Below are 18,904 nucleotides of genomic sequence, written 5' to 3'. Positions count from 1 at the left end.
TGGCATCTCAACTGGATGGATAGTTCCCATATTAGACTGGTCTTCTCCATTGTTAGATTGGGTCACTCTTTTGGGAGCACAATGTCTCAGATACATGAATCACTATACTGAACTTTCTCATCTGGATTTGTCTTTCAATAGCAGATGTGTCTTAAAAGTCTCACTTCATGCTCAGCATAGCCTTTGTGTTCTTTCAAAATGGGCAAATTCAATCAGTCATTCAACTAACATTTATTAATGTATGTGTAAGTCACTATGCTAAAAATAGGGGATATAAAAAAGGTAAAAACACAAAAACAAAAACAAAAATAATTCTTGCTCTCAAAGAACTCAAAGGCTAATAGGAAAGACAAGAAGCAAAAAATAAAACAAAACAAAAGACACAACTATGTACAAACAAGATAGAGACAGTATAAACTCAGTATAGTCTCAGAGGGGAGATACTAAGAGAAATGGGAAAGATTCTTCTCTAAAGTGGGACTTTAGCTGTGATTTAAAGAAAGCCAGGGAAAGTAGAAAGTGTATAAAAAAGGAGTATTCTAGTTATGAAAAACATCTGGTGAAAATACTCATAGTCACGATATGGATTGTTTTGTTCAAAGAACAGCAATAAGGCCAAGGTCAGTGGAAAGATAAGAAGGGGTCACAGTATAATATTCCAAGTTAAAAAGAAGAATTTTATAAGTTTTCCAGTAGCAATATATTGCTATGAGAGTTGGACAATATGGAAAGCTGAGTGCTATGCAACTGATGATTTCAAATTGTGATGCTGGAAAAAACTTTTGAGAGTCTCTTGGACAGTTAAAAAAAAACAATCAGATCATTTCAGGCTATTCACTGGAAGGTCAAATACTGAAATTGAAGCTTAAATCATCACATAGTTAAAAGATGGGCTTACTGAAAAAGACCTTGATGTTGGGAAAGATTGAAGGTAAAAGAAAAATGGGATGATAGAAGATAAGATGGAAATATCGTGTCATGGAAACAATTAACATAAACTTGAACAGTCTTCAAAAAATGCATGGGATTGAAGGTTTTGGCATGGGGTCACAAAGAATCAAACATGACTGAATGACTGAACAATGACAATGAAAACATAGAGGTAATGGGGATCTACTTGAGTTTATTGAATTGAGTTGGGGAAGTAAAAGTGGGGAAGTGGGGTATATTGATAGCTGAGTAAAAGATGGATTAGGGTGGGGAGAAACTTCAGACAGGAAGATAAACCTACAGATCATTTCAATAGTCCCTGAAGGTGGTAATAAAGCCTATATCATGATACTATTAGTGTCAGAGGAAAGAAAGGGAACACAAGTGAACAATGTTATTAAAGCTGAAACACACAGAATTATATTTGGTGGGTAAAGAGAGTGAAGTGTCAAAAGTCACACCAAGGCTATGAACATGGGTTAATGGGAGAATGATGGCACCCTCAACAGTTAATAGAAAAGTTAGGGAGAGAAGATTATTTCAGGAGGAAGTGTGGGTAATGAGTTCAGTCATGAATATACTAAATTTAAAACATCTATAGAATCCAGATAAAGATGTCTGCAATTTAATGTAAAACTGTAGACTGATAGATATGTTAGAACTGGCTAAACAGATTTGAGTTATATGCATAGAGATGATCATTGAAACCAAGGAAACTTAAATGATCACCAGATGAAATAAGAAAGGGAAAAGAAGAGGATCAATGATGGAGCCTTGGGGGACCCCCTCTGTTACAAGGAATGACATAGATGATGATCCACCAAAAAAGAATAAGTAGTTGATAGGCAGCAGCAGAACTAAGAGAATGAAGTGTCATGAAAACCTAGAGAGAAAAGAATATTAATGAAAAAAGTGGTTGACAGTGCTGATAAATAGACAATGAAAGACTACAGAGAGATCAAGAAGGATGAAGACCGAGAAAAGACCAAAAGAAATTATAAACAAAAAAATGTTTAGTTTGGAGAAAGCAGTTTTGGTTGAAAAATGAGGTAAGAAATCAGATTGCAAAAATTTAAGAAAAGAATGAGAAGAAAAGAAATGGAAGCCCCTTTTTGTAAACAGTCTTCTCAAAGTTTTTATCCACAAAAGGGAGGGGTGAATCAGTTGAGATTTTTTTTATTTTTGCCTTTTGGGGTTTTTTTTGGATGGAAAAACATAAATATGATTATAGGAAGTTGGGAAATAGACAGGAGATAGAGATTGATTGAATAGTAGTCAATAAGGATGATATGAGTCTACTATAATAGAATTACTTTTACATGTAGAAGAATTTACATTGACAATGAAAAAGACTTTCTTTTCATGTGAAACAGATTTGAGGGAAGACATTTACAGAAGGCATTTGCATAATGTGACATGAGGAAAAGGAGAAAAAAGGAAGTTTCTGGAAATGCCTCAATTTTTTATGAAATATGAGATGAAATTCTCAGCCAAGAGGGTTGTAGATAAGCAAGCCTTGGGAGGCTTGAGGAGATATAAAAAACTGGAAAAGCCCTTGGGAAACAATGAATCAGTTAGAGAACTATAAAAGGATGCCTTGCCACATAACAAGGCCCTAGTTCAGATTATAAATATTAAACTTGTAATTACCCATTCAGCGTAGTTTCTTCATTTTATCCAGTTCAGTTCAGCAGAATATAGATAGGAAATGTGAAAAGGTAAAAGATGGTGGGAGTTTTGGCTGAGGTACAGAAGGGCAAGATCTTTGATAGGATAAAGGGACCAAAAAAATTCAAAACATAAAAGTATGGAATTGATCTAGTCCACTAAAGGGTCAAAAGGTGGAAGAGAGTTTATCCAATGCAAGGATGATAGCCAGGGAGAGAACTGAAGGGTAGAAGGAATAGAGTTCACTGTGAAGATAAAAAAACAGTATTTGGAGTTGAAAAACAGAGAGAAAGGTAAAACAAGAACAGATTATGATCGGATAAAAGAATTTAAAGAATTCACGAGTGTAGATGTGGACCATTTGTGGGTGATATGTGCAGTTGGGGTGCGATGGAGGAATGGATCAAAAGAAATGAGTAATTTGATGACTGAAAGAGTATCAATATGTATGTTGAAATTCCCTCATATGATGAGGGCAGGAATGATAAATAAAGAATTATTTGAGTCAGACACTAAATTCATTGAGAAGAGTATCCTGAAGGTCTAGAAAACAGGTACTAGAATTTTGATTGAATCATAAATGTGTATTGAATAAGCCTCAAAGGGAGGGTCTAGAAGTGACAATAAGGAATAAAGAGTAATCCGAGTCTAAGATGAAATCTAATTCATTAACTTTTGGAGCAAGCATTTCATAGGGTAGTTTTAGAGTGAGGAAATGGATGAGGATAGAGATGATTAAAACTAAGGATGTGGAGGAAGGAGAATGGGATTTGGATAATAGTAACCAAGCATTCAAAATCACTGGAGTGGAATCAATATGGTGGGGGTGTAAATATGTTAATCATTAAAGAATGAAAACAGGTAGGTTGCCCCATCCACACAAATCCATAGTAGAGTTGTCTCATAGCTGGAAATTGGAAGGGAAGAGAAAAGGAGAGAAGTCAAACTATGTGGAAGGTGCCCCCCAGGCTATGGCAAAGTAGACCCTAATGTGCAGTACATCCACAAATGATACTACCTGGAGTTCAGTAGAAGTAGCTTAGGATAGGTATAAGTGTCTCTAATTCTGCTCCTTTGGTTGTATTCCAATGTGCCTAAATTTTTTTTATAAACAGTACTGAAAAGACACATAGTATCTCATTATATTTTCTTTGACAGCTCTTTCTGATTCAGGACCTCAGTGAGAGACCTCATTCTAACTCATGGCTAACTAATCAGGGTATTTCCAAAATCTTCATCTCTGGAAGTTATAGCCATTGCCTAATGCAGGGTTCCTTAACTTTGTTAACTTTCCCATTAATTTTGTGTAGCTAAGCATCCAGAACAAGGAATTAAAGTAAGCTATGTCTTAGAAATAAGTTCATTTTCTTTCCTGATTTCTTGGCTTTTCAAATCAGCTATTTAAAATCTCACATTGTATATGCTTTTTCCCTTTATGATCCACAAACTTGGCAAAAGCTGAAGAGGACATGTCTTTACATATCTATCAATCATATGTGTATGTGTGTGTGTCTCCATCTATCTAAATAAAATTGAGAATGACTAAGGGAGGAGAGGGAAGAAATTCAGAAAAGATCATTAACATAATCTTTAACAAAAGAACTCTGTTATTTATATCAGAATATTTTTCATCTTGGTTAATATATGTCTAAGTTTCAAAAGTGACAATTAAAAGGCTTTAAAATGATTCATAAAAGTGGAAAATAGGGAATGTTTTAAAAAAAGTAATGACATGAAAGGAAGATCTGAAAGTTTTAGAAAGATGGACTCATCTGCTTGACATCCTTGTTCTTAATTTGATAATCTCTGTGGCCAATACAATTGTATAGGCATGTCTGGCAATATAAGAGAATCCGACTGTATCTATTGAAATAATTTGAGGACGACATAGATAGATTTTTCAATACAAAAAAAAAAAGAAAAGAAACTCTAGTATGAGTTATTTAAATAATATTCAAAGCCAGACTTAGAGAAAGTTCATTTTAAAATTAAATTTTAGTTCATTTTCAGTTAAAACCCTCCATTTCCTCTCCCAAATCCTTCTCTTGAAATGGAAAAAATATCCATAGTTGAGGCCAAAAAAATTCCTACATTAGACATAACTAAAAATATTTATTTCACTCAGCAACTACCATTGATCAACTCTGTCAAATGATCATCATTGGTCCTTTAGAAATGTGTTGGGCATTGTCTTGATTAGAGCTGTTAGGATTTTTAAAGATTATTTTCTTTTCAATGTTACAAATTAATTTTTCTCTTGGTTATACTCATTTCACTCTTCATCAGTTTACATAAGTCTTCTCAGATTTCTCTGAAACTGTCCCTTCCATCAAATTACATTCATCTAACATAACCAGTCAAGTCATTCTCCCATTTATGAGTGCCACTGCCTCTGTTTCCAGCTCCTTGTAGCCATAACTGCTACAAATATTTTTGTACATGTGAGACCTTTTCCACTTTTTCTTTATTTCTTTAAGGTATAGGACTAGTAGTTATTTCTCAGTGGCTCAAAAGGACTGCAGAATTTAGTAACTTTAAGAGTATAATTCCAAATTGCTTCTAGTGTGGCTTTACCAATTCAGAACACTATTAACAATGCATTAATGTTCCATTTTTCCTCACAATCCTGTAACCATTTGTCATTTTTAGCAAACTTTGCCAATTAATTTTAAAATATAATATTTTTATTGAAAAATTGTAACTACGTGTTTTGTTGTACAATATATGACATTCCTTATTAATATTTTAAATAATAATCATATTTTATTTTTTCCCCAGATAAGACAAGAAAATTTTTAAGATTTATTTTCAAAAAATTTTGAGTTTCACTCTGCTATCAAACTGGACATACACAGTGTCTCGGTATCACAAAAAGATCATAAATGAAGGGAAAGGGCCCACATGTGCAAAAAAAGTAGTAGAATATATTAGAAAAAATAGGAGTAGTAATCACTGATCTCAGAAAAAGTTAAAGTTAAAATAGATTCAATAGGAAGAGAAAAATAAGAAAACTATGTCAGCCATATTGATTAATATTATTTTAGGCTATTTAAAACAACTAGGTAATATAAACTTGGAATGTTGTTGTGGTGTAGAAAATGATGAATTAGTGGATTAAAAAAAATGGAAAGACTAGGACCTAAGAAGGATAATGCTATCTATCTTCATAGAAGGTACCTTCACAGAAACAGATGGCAGAGAAGCTTAGTACAATGTAGATAGATGTATTTGTGTATATATGTGTATGATTATACCTGTCTATGTAATGCATGTGTATGTGTATTCATATACAAATATTTCCAAAATTAACTGTAGCCTACTTAGGGGAGGTGGCAGAGCAGAAAAGGAGGAAAAAAGATTAAAATAAAAAATGGACAGCAGAGAAAAAAAGAAAATCTATAAGGAAACAAAGACAAATAGTTCTAAATACAATGTTACTACCTATAACATATATTTTCTTTTTTGTTGTTTTAATTTTTATTTTTCCAAATATATGTAAAGTTAGTTTTCAACATTCATTTTTGTAAAACTTTGTGTTCCAAATTTTTCTTCATTTTTCTTCTCTCCTTAAGACAACAAGCAATATGATATATGTGCAGTTTTTTTTAAACATACTTCCATATTTGTCATGTTAGGCAAGAAAAATCAGATCAAAAGGGAAAAAACCATGAGAAAAAAACAAACAACAACAATTAAAAAAAAGTGAAAATACTGTGTTTTGATCCACATTCAGTCTCATAGTTTTCTCTCTGGAAGCAGATGGCATTTTCCATCCCAAGTTTATTGGAATTGCCTTGAATCACATCATTGTTAAAAAGCACCAAATCCACCACAGAGGATCATCACATATTCTTGTTATTGTTATTGTGTATAATGTTCTCACTTCACTCACCATCAGTTCATATACATTTTTCCAAGCTCTTCTGAAATCAATCTGCTCAATATTTCTTTCATTTATTATTTACTTTTTTCCCCATTGTATTTTACTTCTCTAAGTACATGCAAAAATAGTTTTCATCATTCACCTCTGCAAAACCTTGTGTTTCAAATATTTTTCTCTCCTTCCCTTCTCTTCAAGACACAAGCAATCCGATATAGGTTAAATACATTTAATTCTTCTTTCCATATAAGTAATGCTGCACAAGAAAAATCATATCCTTTTTGATAGAAAAATGGGAAAAAGAAAAAAAAAACAAGCCAACAACAAGAAAATGAAAATACTATGCTTTGACCCATCCTCAGTCTCCATATTCTATCTCTCTGTAAGGCAGATGGCATTCCTTATTCCAAATCTATTGAAATGACTTTGAATCACCTCATTGTTAAAAAGAGTCAAGTCCATTACAATTGTTGTTACTGTGTACAATGTTCTCTTGATCCACTTCATTCAGTATCAGTTGATGTAAGTCTTTCCAGGCTTTTCTGAAATCAGCATGCTCATCATTTCTTCTAGAACAATAATATACCATTTCATTATACCATAACTTATTCAGCCATTTCCCCACTGATTGGCATCCACTCAATTTCCAGTTCCTTGCCACTATAAAAAGGGCTGCTATAAATATTTTTTGCACATGTAGTCCTTTTTTGATTTTTTTAGGATACAGACCCTGTAATGATTCTCCAGAATGGTTGAATCATTTCACAAATCCACCAACAATGTTCCAGTTTTCCCACATCCCTTCCAATATTCATCATTGTCTTTTCCTGTTATCTTAGTCAATCTGAGAAGTATGAAATAGTACCTACGATTTATCTTAATATGCATTTCTCTAATCAATAGTGATTTAGAGCAATTTAAAACATCATTAGAAATGGCTTTAATTTCCTTATCTTCCTTCATAGTTGATAATCTTGATGTTACTATGTACAATGTTCTCTTTGTTATCATCAGTTGATGTAAGTTTTCCTAAGTTTTTTCTAAAATCAGTCTGCTCATCATTTCTTATACAACAACAATATTCCATTCCATTCATATACCATAACTTATTTAGTCATTCTCCCATTAATTAGCATCCATCCAATTTCCAGTAACTTATCACTACAAAAAAGGGCTTCTATAAGCATTTTTGTATATGTGGTTTCTTTCCCTTTTTTTTTTTTTTTTAAAACTATCTCTTTGGGTTAAAAACCCAGTAGAAACACTACTGGATCAAAGGATATGCACAGTTTGTTAGCCATTTAGGCATAGTTCCAAATTACTCTCCAGAATGGTTGAATCACTTCACAAATTCACCAACAATGTATGCAATGTCCCAGTTTTTCCACACACTATTCAAGCTTTGTGATTATCTTTTTCTGTTATCTTAGTCAATCTGAGAAGTGTGAATTGGTACCTCATATTTGTCTTAATATGACTTTCTCTAATCTATAGTGATTTAGAGCAATTTTTAATATGATTAGAAATGGCTTTAATTTCTTCATCTGAAAATTATCTGTTTATATCTTTTGGCCATTTATCAATTGGGTTTATATTCTTATAAAAGTATCAAACTGTGCATACCTTTTGATCCAGCAGTGTCTCTACTGCGGCTGTATCTCAAAGAGATCATAGAAGAGGGAAAAGAATCCACATATACAAAAATGCTTATAGCAGCCCTTTTTGTAGTGGTAGGGAACTGGAAATTAAGTGGATGCTCATCGGGGGGAAATGGCTAAATAAGTTATGGTATATGAATGGAATGAAATATTATTGTTCTATGAGAAATGTCGAGCAGGCTGATTTCAGAAAAGCCTAGAAAGGCTTACATGATACTGAGTTAAGTGAGCAGAATCAAGAGAAAATTGTGTACAGAAACAGCAAGATTATGTGATGATCAACTATCATGATCTTGGGTTATCATTGAGGTGATTTAAGGCAATTCCAATAGACTTGTGATGGAAAGTGCCATTCACATCCAGAGAGAGAACTATGGAGACTAAATGTGCATCAAAGCACAATATTTTCACCTTTTGGTTGTTACTTTTTCTTTGTTCTATTTTCTCATTTTTTTTTTCCTTTTGATCTGTTTTTTTTTTTTTTTTTTTTTTTTTGCTCAACATGACATATATGGAAATATATTTAGAAAAAATTGCACACATTTAACCTACATCAGATTGCTTGCTATCCCGGAGAGGATAGAGGTAAAAGAAGGAGAAAAATTTAGAACACAAGGTTTTGCAAAAGTGAATGTGTTTGAAAAAAAAATTTTAAAGAATAGTGAGTTCTTACCCCAGTTCTTATCCCAGAAGTTTGAGTCTTTGCATTAGATTGCCATTGTCATTCACTATTGTGTCTTATGAGACTAATTTATTCCACTGATCCAACTACTCTATTTCTTAACCTTTTGATCTTGTAGATTAATTTTGTTATTTTTTCTATCTCTATAAAGTAATTTCTTGATTGTTTGATTGATTCAATTGGCATTGAATAAGTAGATTAATTTAGGTAGAATTGTCATTTTGTATTATATTAACTCATGAATAGCTGACAGCAACTTATAACCAGAATAATACACTATGACTAAGTAGGACTCATATCAGGAATGTAGGACTGGTTCAATATCAAGAAAACTATCAGCATAATTGACCATATCAAAAACAAAACTACCAGAAAATATATGGTTATCTCAATAGATGCAGAAAAAGAATTTGATAAAATACAAAACCCATTCCTTTTAAAAAACACTAGAGAGCATAGAAATATGTAGTTTTTCTTAAAATGAAAAATAGGATCTATCTAAAACCATCATCAGCAAGCATTATTGATATTTTTCCAATTGTTTAGTTAAACTTCATTTGCATAAAAAGCATTTTATAATTATGTTCATATAGTTCCTAGCTTTGTCTTGATCACAATTTGATCACACTTGATCATCATCTAGTTTTGTTTATTTTGTATCCTGCAACTTTGCTAACATTGCTCATTGTTTCGAGTAGTTTCTAGTTTATTCTCTAGGATTCTCTAAATATATCATTATGTCATCAGAAAATAGAGATAGCTTTATTTCACATTATCTGCTCTAATTCCTTTAATTTCTATTTCCTCTTATTGCTAAAGCCAACATTTCTAGTACAATATTGAAATAATAGTGATGATAATGGGCACCCTTGTTAAAGCCCAGATTTTATCAAGAATGCTTTTAGTTTAATCTCCATTACATATAATGCTTGCTGAAGGTTTTATGTAGATGCCACTTATCATTTTAAAGAAAACTCCATTTACTCCTATACTCTCTAATGTTTTTAATAGGAATAGGTGTATTTTGTCAAATGCCTTTTCTGTATGATCAGTTATGATGATAGTATTGAACCTGCCCTGCATTCCTGATATAAATCCCACCTGGTCAAAGTGTATTATTCTGGTGTTAAGTTGCTGTAATATCTTTGCTCATATTTTATTTAAGATTTGTGCAAACCCAATTCATTAGAGAAATTGGTCTATAATTTCCTTTCTCTCTTTTGGTTTTGCCTAGTTTAGGTATCAGTACCATGTCATAAAAGAAATTTGGTATTTCTTCTTCTTCCCCTATTTTTCCAAATAATTTATATAATATTGTAATTAGTTGTTCTTTAAATGTTTGGTAGACTACACACCTCTCAGATTGGCTTAGATGACAGGAAAAGATAATGAATATTGGAGGGGATGTGGGAAAACTGGGACACTAATACATTGTTGGTGAATGGATCCAACTATTCTGGAGAGCAATCTGGAACTATGCTCAAAAATCTATCAAACTGGAGGGACAGAGCCAAGATGACAGAGAGGACATACACATCTTCCTAAACTCTTCTTTTCCCTCAATCTATTTTTTTTTAATTTTGAAAAAAATTTCTTTACAACATTATCCCTTGCACTCACTGCTGTTCCGACTTTTCCCCTCCCTCTCTCTACTCTCTCCCCCAGATGACAAGCAGTCCTATATATGTTAAATATGTCACAGTATATCCTAGATACAATATGTGTGTGCAGAACCGAACAGTTCTCTTGTTGCACAAGAAGAATTGGATTCAGAAGGTAAGAATAATCCGGGAAGAAAAACAAAAATGCAAATAGTTTACATTCATTTCCCAGTGTTCTTTCTTTGGGTGAAGCTGCTTCTGTCCATCATTGATCAATTAAAACTAAGTTAGATCTTCTCTTTGTCGAAGAAATCCACTTCTGTCAGAATACATCCTCATATAGTATTGTTGTTGAAGTACATAATGATCTCCTAGTTCTGCTCATTTCACTTAGCATCAGTTCATGTAAGTCTCGCCAGTCCTCTCTGTATTCATCCTGCTGGTCATTTCTTACAAAACAATAATATTCCATAAAATTCATATACCACAATTTACCCAACCATTCTCCAATTGATGGGCATCCATTCAATTTCCAGTTTCTAGCCACTACAAACAGGGCTGCCACAAATATTTTGGCACATACAGGTCCCTTTCCCTTCTTTAGTATCTCTTTGGGGTATAAGCCCAGTAGTAGCACTGCTGGATCAAAGGGTATGCACAGTTTGATAACTTTTTGGGCGTAATTCCAGATTGCTCTCCAGAATGGCTGGATGTGTTCACAACTCCACCAACAATGCATCAATGTCCCAGTTTTCCCACATCCCCTTCAACATTCATCATTATCTTTTCCTGTCATCTTAGCCAATCTGACAAGTGTGTAGTAGTATCTCAGAGTTGTCTTAACTTGCATTTCTCTGATTAATAATGACTTGAAGCATATTTTCATATGACTAGAAATAGTTTCAATTTCATCATCTGAAAATTGTCTGTTCATATCCTTTGACCATTTATCAATTGGAGAATGGCTTGATTTTTTATAAATTAGAGTCAATTCTCTATATATTTTGGAAATGAGGCCTTTATCAGAACCTTTAACTGTGAAGATATTTTCCCAGTTTGTTGCTTCCTTTCTAATTTTGTTTGCATTAGTTTTGTTTGTACAAAGGCTTTTTAATTTGATATAATCAAAATTTTCTATTTTGTGATCAATAATGATCTCTAGTTCATCTTTGGTCACAAATTTCTTCCTCCTCCACAAGTCTGAGAGGTAAACTATCTTATGTTCCTCTAATTTATTTATAATCTCGTTCTTTACTCCTAAATCATGGACCCATTTTGATCTTATCTTGGTATACAGTGTTAAGTATGGGTCCATGCCTAATTTCTGCCATACCAACTTGCAGTTTTCCCAGCAGTTTTTGTCAAATAATGAATTCTTATCCCAAAAGTTAGGATCTTTGGATTTGTCAAACACTAGATTGCTATAGTTGACTATTTTGTCTTATGAACCTAACCTATTCCACTGATCAACTAATCTAGTTCTTAGCCAATACCAAATAGTTTTGGTGACTGCTGCTTTATAGTATAGTTTTAGATCAGGTACAGCTAGGCCACCTTCATTTGATTTTTTTTTTTCATTAATTCCCTTGAGATTCTCGACTTTTTGTTTTTCCATATGAACTCTCTCAATCTATTTTAACGATATTCAGCCTTGGAATTAGTGCTTGACTGTCCGAATTCATGAATATTGGGAGTACAACACATTACCAACCAAAGATAATCTCGAAATTCTCCAGGAAGATCTGTTTTTGCTCTCCAGTGGGAGAACAGGGTTAGGCCAGGCACAGACTTCAGGTAGGCAGTGAGAGCACAGGAAATAGCTTATGCTGAGAAGACCTGAGGGGGGAGGGGCATGGTCTCTGTTGGCAGAAAATCTGCAAGGAGAACTTTACCACATTGTGAGCTATTTTGCCCTGGCAGCAAGCCAGTAGATCAGCAGAGAAGCTATAAACACAGGGGGTAAAGACTATAACCCTCAAAACTAGAGTCTCTTGGGACCTGGCCACAGCCACGCAGCACCTGGAGTGACTCAGCATGATCCCAAGCACAGCTGCAGTAATTGGTCCAAGCAAAGCCCTAGTAGCTGCCTTTCCACTGCTTCATTTTCTCTAATGAATTGGGCTTGCACAAATCCTAAATAAAATATGAGCAAAGATATTACAGCAACTTAATACCAGAATAATACACTATGATCAGGTGGGATTCATATCAGGAATGCAGGGCAGGTTCAATACTATCATCATAACTGATCATACAGAAAAGGCATTTGACAAAATACACCTATAATTAGAAAAAGGAAAGAGGAAAATCAAATTATTAGTCCTAAAAATGAAAAGGGAAAAATTTCCACTAATGAAGAGGAAATTAGAGCAATAATTAGGAGTTACTTTGCCCAACTTTATGCCAATAAATTTGATAACTTAAAAGAAATGGATGAATACCTTCAAAAATATAGCTTTCCCAGATTAACAGAGGAAGGAGTAAATTGGTTAAATAATCCCATTTTAGAAAAAAAAATAGAACAAGCTATTAATCAACTCCCTAAGGAAAAAAAAAATCCCCAGGACCAGATGGATTTACATGTGAATTCTACCAAACATTTAAAGAACAATTAACTCCAATGCTATATAAACTATTTGAAAAAATAGGAAATAAAGGAGTTCCACAAAATTCCTTTTATGACACAGACATGATACTGATACCTAAACCAGGCAGGACAAAAACAGAGAAAGAAAATTATAGACCAATCTCCCTAATGATGCAAAATCTTTAAATAAAATCTTAGAGAAAAGATTATAGAAAATTATCTTCAAGATAATACACCATGACCAAGTAGGATTTATACCAGGGAATGCAGGGCTGGTTCAATATTAGGAAAACTATTAGCATAATTGACTATATCAATAACCAAATGAACAAAAACCATATGACCATCTCAATAGATGCAGAAAAATCATTTGATAAAATCCAACACCCATTCCTATTAAAAACACTAGAGATTATAGGAATAAATGGATTTTTCCCTAAAATAGTCAATGGTATCTATTTAAGACCATCAGTAAGCATCATATGTAATGGTGATAATCTGGAACCATTCCAAGTAAAATCAGGAGTGAAACAAGGTTGTCCACTTTCACCATTACTATTCAATAATGTATTAGAAATGCTACTTTTGGCAATAAAAGATGAAAAAAGAGATTAAAGGAATTAGGGTAGGTAATGAATTAGAGGTAACTTTAATAAAGTTGCAGGATACAAAATAAATCACATAAATCATCAGCATTTTTATACATCACTAACAAAATCCAACAGCAAGAGATACAAATTAAATGGAATTAAATTCCATTTAAAATAACTGTCTCTAGCATAAAATATTTGGGAATCTATCTGCCAAGGGAAAGTCATGAACTATATGAGCAAAACTACAAAACACTTTCCACACAAATAAATTAGAAAAATATTAAGTGCTCCTGGATAGGTAGAACAAATATAATAAAGATGATGATACTACCTATACTAATCTATTTATTTAATTCTATACCAATCAGACTCCCAAGAAACTATTTTAATGGCCTAGAAAAAATAACATCAAAATTCATCTTGAAGAAGAAAAGGTCAAGAATTTCAAGGGAACTAATGAAAACAAAACCAAATGAAGGTAGCCTAGCTGTACCTGATTTAAACTATATTATAAAGCAGTGGTCACCAAAAACATTTGATATTGGCTAAAAAATAGACTAATTGATCAGTGGAATAGGTTAGGTTTACAGGAGAAAATAGTCAATAACTATAGCAATCTAGTGTTTGACAAACCCAAAGACCCCAACCTTTTGGATAAAAATTCATTATTTGACAAAAATTGTTGGGAAAATTAGGAATTAGTATGGCAGAAACTAGACATTGACCCTACTTAACACTGTACACCAAGATAAAATCAAATGGGTTCATTATCTAGGCATAAAGAATGAGATTATAAATAAATTAGAAGAACATTGGATAGTTTATCCCTCAGACCTGTGGTGGAGGAAGGAATTTGTGACCAAAGAAGAACTAGAGATCATAATTGAACACCAGATAGACAATTTTGGTTATATCAAGTTAAAAAGCTTTTATACAAATAAAACTAATGCAGACAAGATTAGAAGGGAAGCAATAAATTGGGAAAACATTTTTACAATTAAAGGTTCTGATAAAGGCCTCATTTCCTAAATATATAGAGAATTGACTCTAATTTATAAGACATCAAGCCATTTTCCAATTGATAAATGGTCAAAGGATTTGAACAGACAATTTTCAGATGATGAAATTGAAACTATTTCCACTCATATGATAAGGTGTTCCAAATCATTATGGATTGGAGAAATGCAAATTAAGACAACTCTGAGATACTTCTACACACCTGTCAGGTTGGCTAGCATGACAGGAAAAGATAATGACAAATTTTGGAGAGGATGTAGAAAAACTGGGACACTGATACATTATTGGTGGAGTTGTGAACAGATCCAACCATTCTGAAGAGCAATTTGGAACTATACTCAAAAAGTTATCAAACCCTGCCTACCCTTTGATCCAGTAATATTACTATTGAGCCTATATCCCAAAGAAATACTAAAGAAAGGAAAAGGGACCTGTATATGCAAAAATGTTTGTGGTACCCCTTTTCGTACTGTCTAGAAACTGGAAATTTAAGGTATGCCCATAAGTTGGAGAATGGCTGAATATAAATGCTATGGAATATTACTGTTCTGTAAGAAATGACCAGCAGGATGATTTTCGAGAGGCCTGGAGAAACTTACATGAACTGATGCTAAGTGAAATGAGCAGAACCAGCAGATCATTATACACTGCAATAATAATATATGCTGATAAATTCTGATGGATATGGCTCTCTTCAACAGTGAAATAATTCAAACCAATTCCCATTGTTCAGTGATGAAGAGAGCCATCTATACTCAAAGAAACGATTATGGGAGCTGAGTGTGAACCAGCCTTCTCATAGCCTTCTCACTTTCTGTTGTTTGCTTGCATTTTGTTTTCTTTCCCAGTTTTTTTTTTTCTTCTTGATCCAATTTTTCTTGTGCAGCAAGATGAGTGTATAAATATGTATACTTATATTGGATTTAACATATATTTTAACATATTTAACATGTATTGGACTACCTGCCATCTAGGGGAGAGGGTGGGAGGGAAAGAGGGGATAATTTGGAACAGAAGGCTTTTCAATGTTGAAAAATTACTCAGGCATATATTTTATAAATAAAAAGCTTTAAACAAACAAACAAACAAACAAAAACAAATAAATAAATGTTTGGTAGAATTCACTTGTAAATCTACTTGGCCGTGAAGATTTTCTTTTAGAGAATTCATTGGCTTGTTTAATTTATTTTTCTAAAATGAGACTTTTTAAGTATTTTATTCCTCATCTGTCAATCTGGGCAAATTATATTTTTATAAATATTCATCCATTTAATTTAAATTGTCATATTTATTGACATGCAATTGAGCAAAATAGCTAATTATTGCCTTAATTTACTCTTCTTTGGTGTAGTATCATGTAGTATCATTTTTAATACTATGTTTTCATTTTATTCTTTCTCTTTTCTCATCAAATTAGGCAAATGTTTTTTCTGAGTTTTCACATAAAACCAAGTATTGGTTTTATTTATTAGTTTGATAATCGTCTTTCAATTTGATTAATCTCTTCTTTTATTTGAAGAAATTTTAATTTGGCATTTAATTGGGGGGGTTTATTTTGTTCTTTTTCTAGCTTGTTTATTTTCACATCCAATTCATTGAACTTTACTTTTTTTTTTTTATTCATGTAAGCATCTGGAGATATAAAATTTTCTTTAAGAACTTTTTTGACTTCATCCCACAAGTTTTGGTATGTTGTCTCATTATTGTCATTCCCTTGGATGAAATTATTGATTGTTTCTATTATTTCTTGTTTAACTCACTCATTTTTTAAGATTAGATTATTTTGTTTTCAATTTATCTTTGGCCTATTTTTCCATGGCTCTTTATTTATTTATTTGTTTGTTTGTTTATTTATTTATTTATTTGCTTTTTTGATGATGCAATTGGGATTAAGTGACTTGCTCAGGGTCACACAGCTAGGAAGTGTTATGCATATGAGGCCAGATTTGAACTCAGATTCTCCTGACTTCAGGGCTGGTGCTCTATCCGTTGTGCCACCTAGCTGCCCCTTCATGGCCCTTTATTACCCATAATTTTTATTGCATTGTGATTGGAAAAGGATGCCTTTACTATTTCTGCCTTTCTGCATTTAATTGTAAGGTTTTGGGGCCCTAATATGTGGCTTTGGATTTAGGAGTTGGATTTTGTTATCTTCTGAGTGTGTGTCACTATATGATTAGTAAATACATAGTAAAGAAGGTTCTCCACATCTCAGTGCAAGCTCTGCATGCATTTGTCCTAAGAATGAATGTAAGCCTGGAGATGTGATAGATTTTATTTTATTTTATTTTATTTTGCTTTAGCTATACTTTTCCATTTTTTGTTTGTTTATTATTTTTTTTATTATAGCTTTTTATTTACAAGATATATGTATGGGCAATTTTTCAGCATTGACAATTGCAAAACCTTTATTTCCAACTTTTCCCCTCCTTCTCCCCACCCCTTCCCCCAGATGGCAGGCTGACCAATATATGCTAAATATGTTAAAGTATAAGTTAAATACTATATATATCTATATCTATATATATCTATATCTATATATATCCATACAGTTATTTTGCTGTACAAAAAGAATTGGACTTTGAAATAGTGTACAATTAGTCTGTGAAGGAAATAAAAAATGCAGACAGACAAAAATAGAGGAATTGGGAATTCTATGTAGTAGTTCATAGTCATCTCCCAGAGTTCTTTCTCTGGGTGTAGCTGGTTCAATTCATTACTGCTCTATTGGAACTGATTTGGTTCAGATGTGATAGATTTTAAACAAATATCAGTATATAACCTTGAAGCATCAGGCTAGTTCTTTAAGGTCAAAACATCTTGAGTAATGTATCTTCAAGAACCGAGCCATTCCCCCCTCCTCTCCCTTCCCTTCTGCCCCTCCCCACCTTGCCTTCTGCCCAATGCAGGTGTCTGGGATAATTCAGCAGAAATCCTTTTTGGTTGGCACTATGCCTTCTTTGTCTAAATCATATATAAGTCCTTTAAGGCAGAGTCTCTTTAGAATCTTACCCATGGAGAGGATGCTTTGCCTGGGACCTTCCCAACTGGAACCCTGAAAGCTGTGACCCAGGATTCCCCAGCTATTTTACTCAAGAGTTGGCATTTCCCCGTACGGGCGATGTTTTTCTTTCAATATTATTCCAATTTTTCACTGCCTGGGTGGCCTGGCCAAGTTCCCCCTGTTATGCTGGGGATTGGGGGAATTTGCCTTCTGTGCCTACCTTGGAGGTTTCAGGGTGACCTATTGATTCATTAGCCTTCTGAAACAGGACAGAATAGACAATATTACTGTACTTTAGCTAAGAGCATGATACTAGATTTCCCTTACCAGGTCTTCTCATACCTCAATTATAGGGGATCACATTCTCCCCTACCCATTGTGACAGATCTTTCTTGAAGTCCTTCCAAGATATCTTAAGTTGGAAAATTCTGCAATTTTGTGGATTGTCACTCCAAAATCCATTCAGAGGCTTAATTTAGTGTTATTCTGAGAGAAGCTGGGAAGAGCTCAGGTAATGTCATGCCTACTCTCTGCCATCTTGGCTCCACCCCCATACACTTTATTATTATTATAATTATTATAGCTTTTTATTGACAGAACAGATGCATGGGTAAGTTTTCAACATTGACCCTTGCAAATACTTCTGTTCCAACTTTTTCCTTTCTTCCCTATACCCCCTCCCCTAGATGGCAGGCAGTCTCATACATGTTAACCATGTTAAAGTATATCAAATACAATATATGTGTGCATATTTATACAGTTCTCTTGTTGCATAAGAAAAAAGCAGATTTAGAAAGGTAAAAATAACCTGGGAAGAAAAACAAAAATTTAAGCAGCCCACACTCATTTCCCAGTGTTCTTTCGCTGGGTGTAGCTGGTTCTGTTCATCATTGATCAATTGGAACTGAATTGGATCTTCTCATTGCTTTAGATAGCCACTTCCATCAGAATTGATCCTCATATAGTATTGTTGTTGAAGTGTATAATTGTGGTGATCTTCTTCCCAAATGCAGCCAGGTGATAAAAGTTCAGATCTTTTATTATCTCCAATATAGCCCGGTTAGCTTAGAACCCTCTGAATATCTCCAAATCTGGTTGTCCAGGCTTAATTTCTTTTCTTTACTTTGGCCCCATGTTATCATCTCCCACATTGATATTTCAAATACAACGTTGTAGACAGGATTAATTAGTTTCATTTATTACTTACCATTCTCCACCCTTACTTACTCCAAACTTTTCCTATTTTCTCACTCCATCCTCCACATAAAATTATTTTTGTCTTAT

Source organism: Antechinus flavipes, chromosome 1 (genome assembly GCF_016432865.1).
Source record: "Antechinus flavipes isolate AdamAnt ecotype Samford, QLD, Australia chromosome 1, AdamAnt_v2, whole genome shotgun sequence".
NCBI lineage: Eukaryota > Metazoa > Chordata > Mammalia > Dasyuromorphia > Dasyuridae > Antechinus > Antechinus flavipes.
Note: the sequence above shows the minus strand (reverse complement) of the source record.